This window comes from Sceloporus undulatus, chromosome 2 (genome assembly GCF_019175285.1).
Source record: "Sceloporus undulatus isolate JIND9_A2432 ecotype Alabama chromosome 2, SceUnd_v1.1, whole genome shotgun sequence".
Lineage (NCBI taxonomy): Eukaryota > Metazoa > Chordata > Lepidosauria > Squamata > Phrynosomatidae > Sceloporus > Sceloporus undulatus.
Genome location: NC_056523.1, coordinates 1,458,767 through 1,466,898, shown reverse-complemented (window position 1 = coordinate 1,466,898; position 8,132 = coordinate 1,458,767).

The following is an 8,132-nucleotide window of genomic DNA, read 5'->3' as shown; positions in this document are numbered from 1 at the left end:
TCACGGATTTCATTAATATGTCCTCTCTAGGAATATCTACATCCTCCAGTGCAACTCTATGGTCAACCTTTAGTTAAAGTTGCACTGAAAGACCTAGACATTCCTAGAGAGTATACTTTGTAGCTCTTCCAGGGCAGCTTTATGCTCTGTGTCTGTCAGACGTTGACCACAGAGTTGCACTGGAGGACCTACAGATCATTCCTAGAGAGGTGTCCTCTCATGGTGTTTTGGTTATTTGCGGTTTGTCCATATTCACGGGGGTCTTTTGCCCCTGACCTTAGCAAATGTGGAGGGACAAGTGTATTTGGGGAGGAGGGAGGGGCAGGCAGGGGGGCATGGGGGGAGGAGGCTCCCTCTAAATCATGCATGGGGTGCCTCTTTGAGACTCATTGGAAGAAAGGTTGGCACTATAAGCTTTCATAGACTTCAGTCTATTTCCTCAGATGCATTTGGTATTATTATTAATATTATTATTTAGAGAGACCTTGTAGCACCTTTGAGACTCACTGAAAGAAAGACGTTGGGAATGTGTTATTTGAATGTTTGCATGACTGTATGTAACTGTTAATATTTGATCTACAGTGGATATAAATACTTACAGGATAGCATCCCCTGCTAAATGGCTTCAGGTTGTGTAACACAGGTGTGCTTGATTTTTGATTGCTAGAGTGATATATAGAGCTCCCCCTTGCTAACAATCAATTGAGCATTATTTTGCTGTGGACATCCAGATTACAGTAAGTAAGGCTATATCTATAGTATCCTTTCCAAAATGTCCTTACTAAAATTCAGAATTGGTATACACACGCGCACACACACACATATATACATTGAATCTATTCAGGTCTATAGTGAACAACTAACTACTTACCTTTACTGGATGTGCCCACATATATCGCTATACCTTCTATGCTATCATAACAGATATATTTGTAATATGGTTCATCTACAATATGATCTTCATTATATATATTTTTTGATAAATCACTGATATTATTATTTATTTATTCAGTATTTCTTGACCACTAAAGAAGAGTTAGTGTCGAAATGCGTTTGGTCCTAATTTTTATCTATTTTATATTTGTAATGGACTTGCACTGTATCCCTCCCATTTGTTTCTATAGAGTTGTTGAATACTTTACTTGTACCTGTATATTACCTATATGTCAAACATCCCTTTACTTCACTCATTGGTTGGGATTTATAGTTTGTTAGCCTTGCACATATTGGCTATACTAGCATTTTTATGTATTGGTTTGAGTATCATTTTACTCTGTCTTTGGGCTCTGTACACAGATCCTAGTATTCCTGCCTGCCTTACTGATTGACAACATTTTTAACCCATTTTTTTTTCTATCTTGCTCTTAATAAAACTGAGCCTTCTTTTTATGCATTGCCTCTTTTTCCCCTAGACTTTTTCTGTTTTGCAATATTCCTTCTAGGTCCCCAGATTGTGGAACAACCTGCCGGACGAGATCCGTCAACTGACATCTTTAGACAGCTTTAAAAAGGCTGTCAAGACGGATCTCTTCCGGCAGGCCTTTCCTGGATAGATAATCCCACCCTCAAGAACCCTCTTCTCATGAGAGTCCCTAAGGTCCTCTCTGGAAATTTGAATGGATTGCTGCCACAGTTTGCTGTTTTGTTTTTGTCTGTTTTGTAATGGTGTTATGTTGTTTAGTTTGTTGGTTTTAATTATAAGTGATTTAATAACTTTTTAAGAGGGGGGAGAGGGAAGTTTTTGTATATATTGTATTGTATTTTATTATTGTTAGCCGCCCCGATTGACCTCAAAGGGGCGGGATACAAATAAAATTTTTATTATTATTATTATTTTGACAGCTTATGGTGCCTCTTTGGCATCATGGAAATGCAGCGCCAGAGGTGCATCATGATGGTGCGCACTGTCTGGACTGGCGCGCACCATCATAGCACCATGGGCGTGGTTAGGATGTCCAGTATCAGGATGCTACGCCCTGACTCCACCCACAGGCCAGCGCTTTTTGCTAGTCTGTATAGGGCCTTAGTGCTGAGGGGACTGTGATAAGTTTGCAGGTGTATCTTAATATAACCACACTAGGTTGAAGTAAGCAACCTAAGATATTTTCTTGCTTTATGTATTTTTAATAAAGTTACTATAGTTGCCCCTGCATTCTCACAGACTTGAGGTCTGCGGTCTTGAATATTCATGGCGGGGCGGCACACACACTGCACACACTCGCAAGCATGTGCCCCACTTAAGCCCATGGGGCTTGAATATCAGCGAGTATCTGTTTTGGCAGGTGAGTGTGTCTGGAATGGATTTTATAACAGAGCTCTTTGTCTGAGTGAGTTCTAGACATTATAAATAAAGGCATGCAAGCTATCTAAGACATTGAACTGGTAAGGGGAAGACACTTGAGATCCTAGTTATTATATACTTAGGGAGAGTGTTTGAAAAAGCAGGGTACATGACAGTGACAAGGGACCTTATGTGAAGAAAATTAAAAGGTAACTTTGGGCATAAGAAAGGTCCTGCCACAGCTTTAATTTAGTTATTTTGGGGCTATACAGATTAGCCTGAAGGGGCGGCTAAATGCCACCCTTTCCGCCCTGGATCAGGGCTGTGGCAACCGCATGCCACAGCCCTGATCCAGCCTTCGGAGGATGCAAAAAGGAGCGGCAAAACACAGCTCCTTCTTGCGCTCTGTAATGGGTGCCATATCCATTGCTGTGTGGCATGATGATGCCCTTTTGGCATCGCCAGAGTGCGTCGTCATGGCACACACTGTATAAATAGGTGCATCCCAAAATAGTGCAATGGGGCAGGGTCATGGTGTTGAGTGTGCAGATGCTACGTTGTGAGTCTGTGTAGAGGCTCTTTGTTTCCTAGTTTATATTCAGGTTTGATTTGCTCTCAGGGCCATTTAAGTGTCTTGCTGGTGGTCTATGGAAGAATGTATAAGTGTGTACACATGTAGAACCTTCATTTGTACTTTCTGCAGGTTTGCATAGGTCCAAGATGGTCTCCAGACATAGGGAGAGAAGAGAACCTACACTGAAAGCTTTCTCCATGGAAGAAACTGCAGGAAAGATGACCTTTGAACAGGTTCAGACCTTCCTTCTTTGTGATGGAGCCTTCGGCATTTTGTTAGTCTGGGATGCTATGGGTGATCAAAGGTCATCCTCTGTCCTGCAGTGGCTCAGTTGATCAGTGCTTCCTGCCGTCTTCTCCTTGTTTCCACTCTCAGCTAATCAAGGCCAGGGATGGTAGGATTAGGGTTACTCAAATGGTGGTCCCCTCACAGCTTCCATCAGGAGGACTTGTTCTATTATTGCATGAGCATGGTTTTTAGACAAGATTGGGCCATCATTTTGTTGAAGGGAGGCACCTGACTCAAGCAGCGAGTTTTGAGCCAACAATCTTTTCATGCTGGAGAGAAGTGACCGGTGGGGTGCCACAGCAGTCTGTCCTGGGCCCAGTGCTAGTCAACATCTTTATCAATGACTTGGAGGACAAAATTGGAGGCAGACTTATCAAATTTGCTGATGACACCAAATTAAGGAGAGTAGCTAATACCCCAGAGGACAGGACCAAAATTCAAAATGAACTGAATAGACTAGAAAGCTGGGCCAAAGCTAACAAAATGAAATTCAACACAGAGAAATGTAAGGTACTGCACTTGGGGGTGGGGAATGAAATGCACAGATATAGGATGGGTGACACCTGGCTGAATGAAACTACGTGTGAAAGAGATCTGGGAGTTCAAGTAGACCACAAGTTGAGCATGAGTCAACAGTGCGACGCGGCAGCTAAAAAGGCCAATGCAATTTTAGGCTGCATCAATAAAAGTATAGTGTCTAGATCAAGAGAAGTAATAGTGCCACTTTATTCTGGTTTGGTCAGGCCCCACCTGGAATATTGTGTCCAGTTCTGGGCACCACAATTCTAAAAGGACATTGAGAAACTAGAGCGTGTCCTAAGGAGAGCGACTAAAATGGTGAAGGGTCTGGAAACCATGCCCTATGAGGAACGCCTTAGGGAGCTGGGGATGTTTAGCCTGGAGAAAAGAAGATTAAGAGGTGATATGAGAGCCCTGTTTAAATATTTGAAGGGATGTCATCTTCAGGATGGAGAAGGACAGGTTGCTTACCTGTAACGGTATTTCTTCGAGTGGTCATCTGCGAATACATACAAATGGGTTGTACTGTGCCTGCGCAGTGCCTTCGGAAACTTCTGGAATCACTAGGCAAAGTACACTTTGCAACATGTTGAAACTTTTTGGCGGTAACCCCGCCCATCCCCTATAAAACCTCCGTTCCCGCTCTTTTCCCCAGTTCCGCAATTTTTCCGCCGTTAAGGCGACTAGAGTGAGCCAATGTGAGCAGGACACTGAGGGGAGGATGGGCGGGATTTGTATGTATTCGCAGATGACCACTCGAAGAAATACCGTTACAGGTAAGCAACCTGTCCTTCTTCTTCGTGGTCTCTGCGAATCATACAAATGGGTTGAGAGTGGCGAGCTAAAGTCAGTGGAGGAGGGAGTGTCATGATATCAGAAGAAACATTAACATAAATGATATCAATAAAGACAATTGAGAACCAAAGTAGTTGTATGGTTTGTTTATAAACTCTTTGGAAAAAATATCCCACCTCAAGAAGTAAGCCCCCGAGTCTCGCGCTGTCCATTTTTGAATCCAGCAGTTATGCCATAGTCAATGGAGCCCTGACAGCAGGACAGCTCTCCCAAAAGTAGCATCCCTTTTGGCTCTTGTGTCCAACCTATAGTGTTTGATAAAGGTTAGAGGTTGAGACCATATAGCAGCCTTACAGATGTCATCTAAGGGGACCCCGGACAGAAATGCAGAAGAGGCCGCTACAGCCCTTGTGGTATGGGAGCGAACCCTGGTAGGTAAAGGTTTGCCCAAAAGTTCATAGGACAGGGCAATCGTGCTGGATACCCACTTCGAGAGTCTCTGAGCTGACACTGGGAGTCCCTTTTTCGGTTCCGAATAGCACTGGAACAGCCTGTCGGAACGGCTATGATCTTTAGTCCTATCCAAATAAAAGGCCAGGGCCCTACGAACGTCTAGGGTATGTAGGGTCCTCTCGGTGTCGGTAGTCGGGTTCGGAGCCAAGGTAGGTAAAACAATGTCCTGACACATGTGGAAAGCAGAGACAACTTTGGGTAGAAAGGTAATGTCTGTTCTGAGAACCACCTTGTCCAGGTGGAATCGCAGGAATGGCTGGTCCCGGCGTAAGGCACAAAGTTCGCCCGCACGGCGGGCAGAGGTAATGGCCACCAGGAAAACCGTCTTCCAGGTCAAGAGTCTAATGTCTGTGGTGGCTAAGGGCTCGAAAGGTTTAGACTGTAGGGCCCCCAGTACCACGTCGAGGCTCCAGGCCGGGGCCGGCAGAGACACCTGAGGATGCAAATTATTACATCCTTTTAGGAAACTTTTAATTAGAGGGTCTTTGAAAAAAGAGGGCTTGCCTTCGAATTGAAAAAAGGAGCAGATAGCCGACAGGTAACACTTGACGGACGTCAGGCAGAGTCCCGCATCGACTAAAGACATCAGGAATTCCAGGACCAGCGGTGTCGTTACCTGTTCTGGTGAGAGATGCCTGTCTGACAGGAACTGAAGAAACTTTCTCCACTTCAGTCCATAGGATTTTTGGGTGGCTGGCTTTTGGGCCGCTAAAATGACTCTCCGTACCGGGGCTGACAATTGCGCTAGGGACGGATTCTCCAAGCCACCAGGGGAAGGGTCTCGATATCCGGATGTTGGACTCGTCCTCCCTGGACTGTCAGGAGATCTGGCCTGGGGTCGAGCCGGAGAAAGTTGGCTTGAGATAGGTGAAGAAGGTTTGGAAACCAGGGCTGTGTCGGCCACCAGGGCGTGATCAGGATCGCGTTGGCCGCGTCTGCGGTCATCTTGGCTACTGTCCTGGTGATCAGAGGGAAAGGGGGAAAGGCGTAGAGCATCATCCCTGACCATCGAAACCCGAACGCATCTCCGAGGGAGCCGTCGTTCGGCGTCCGGGAGCAGAACTGGGGACAATGGGAATTGTACACGGTCGCAAACAAGTCCATCTGAGGTGTTCCCCATCTGGTGAAGAGATCGTGTACCATCTCTGGATGGAGCCTCCACTCGTGGCAGGACGTCGGAGACCTGCTGAGCAGATCCACATGAGAGTTCTGGATGCCCGGCAAATGTACTGCTTGAAGCGTGATGTTCCGGCTGATGCACCAGTCCCATATCCGGAGGGTAACGTCTAGAAGGGTGCGAGACCTGGTGCCTCCTTGTTTGTTCAGGTAGTACATCACCGTGGTGTTGTCTGTCCTGAGCTGGATGACCTTGCGTAGCAGAGACGACTCGAAAGCTTTCAAAGCTTTTTCCACCGCCAAGAGTTCTAGTGCGTTGATGTGGAGTGTCCTTTCGCCTAACGACCAGATGCCCTTGGCCCACAAGTCCAGAACATGGGCTCCCCATCCTTCTTCGGATGCGTCTGTGGTGAGTACCAGCTCTGGCTGAGGGAGCGAAAAAGGCATGCCGACGCAGACGTTGCGGGAGTCGAGCCACCAACGGAGGGATCGTGCGACAGGCCTCGGAATGGTCAGCCTGCGAGACGGGGAGTCCTTTTCTGGGTCGAACTCCGACAGGAACCATGACTGTAGGGGTCGGGATCGAAGCCTTGCCCACGGTGTAACGAATGTCGTCGACGCCATGTGTCCCAAGGCCACCTGGATGTCTCTGGCTGGTAGTCGTCTTCGGGTGGTGCAGCGGTTTACGGCCTGAACCAGAGCCCGAAAGCGGTCTGGAGGTAGGTATGCCATACAGTCATTGGAGTCGAGGATGGAACCTATGAATTTTATCCGTTTGGTGGGGACCAACTGAGACTTGTCGAGGTTGACCACTAGTCCCAGGTCCCCTAAGAGCCTGAGCGCCTCTGAGGTGTGTCGTTGGAGTTCCTGACGTGACGGAGACACGAAGAGCCAGTCGTCCAGGTACGGGAAGACTCTCATGCCCCGGCGGTGGAGATGAGAAATCACGGGTGCTATGCACTTGGTGAAGGTACGAGGCGCTGTAGACAGGCCGAAGGGGAGGACGTTGTATCTGTAGACATCTGTCCCGACAGCGAAGGCAAAGAATCTGCGGTGGGACTCCTGGATGCCGACATGGAAGTAGGCGTCCTTTAGGTCGATGGTTGCAAACCACAGGTCTTGCTGCAAAAGAGGTAAAATAGAGGCTAGCGTTACCATCCGGAAACGGCGATAAGACAGGTAAGTGTTCAATTGTCTAAGGTCCAATATGGGTCTGACACCTCCGTCAGGCTTAGGAACAGTAAAATAACGGGAAAAAAAGCATCTCGGTATGTCGACAGGATCGACGGGAGAGATGGCGCCTTTTGTTAGCAGGGTGCGTACTTCGTCGAGAAGGGTGTCTGAGGGGGATGTAGACAGGATGGCTCCAGTTGGTGGGAGCTCTTTGAATTCAAGGGCATAACCCCTACAGACGATGGTGAGGTCCCAAGAATTGGTGGTAATGGAGGCCCAAGTAGTGGTAAAGGGCCTCAGCCTGTCAAGAAAGGACGGGACAGAGGGAGCGACGGAGTACGCTGTGTCTCTTCAGGACCTTTTCTTATTTTGGTCCGCATCTTGCCTCCTGTAATTCTTCTTATATTTAGGCCCCGACCTGCGGCCCGAGGAGGAAGACGATTGAGAGGGGAATCGCTGCCTGGACTGGTCCTGGCGCTGGAATGGCCAATCTTGCTGATAGGGCCTCTGGCCCTGGCCATACCATTGGCGGACCGCAGTGAAACGCTTACGAGCAGATGACTGGGGGGAGGAGGACATACCGTGCTTTTTTGCAGCGGTTCTCATTCTGTATTTAAAGTTGAGTTTCTCATCGGTCTCGCGATGGAAGAGGCCCTCCTCATCGAACGGCATGTCTTCGATGGTCGTACGGGCGTTCTGGTTCAGGTCCGACGATCTTAGCCAAGCGTGTCTACGAAGTGCTATGGCGGCCACCATGGATTTTGCGGAGCAGTCGGTAGCATGCCTGGCCGAGGTGATGAGCCAACTTCCGATTGAGTGGGCCTCATCGCGGACCTCTGCGAGGATTGTCTGGGAGTCATCTGGTAGATCTGG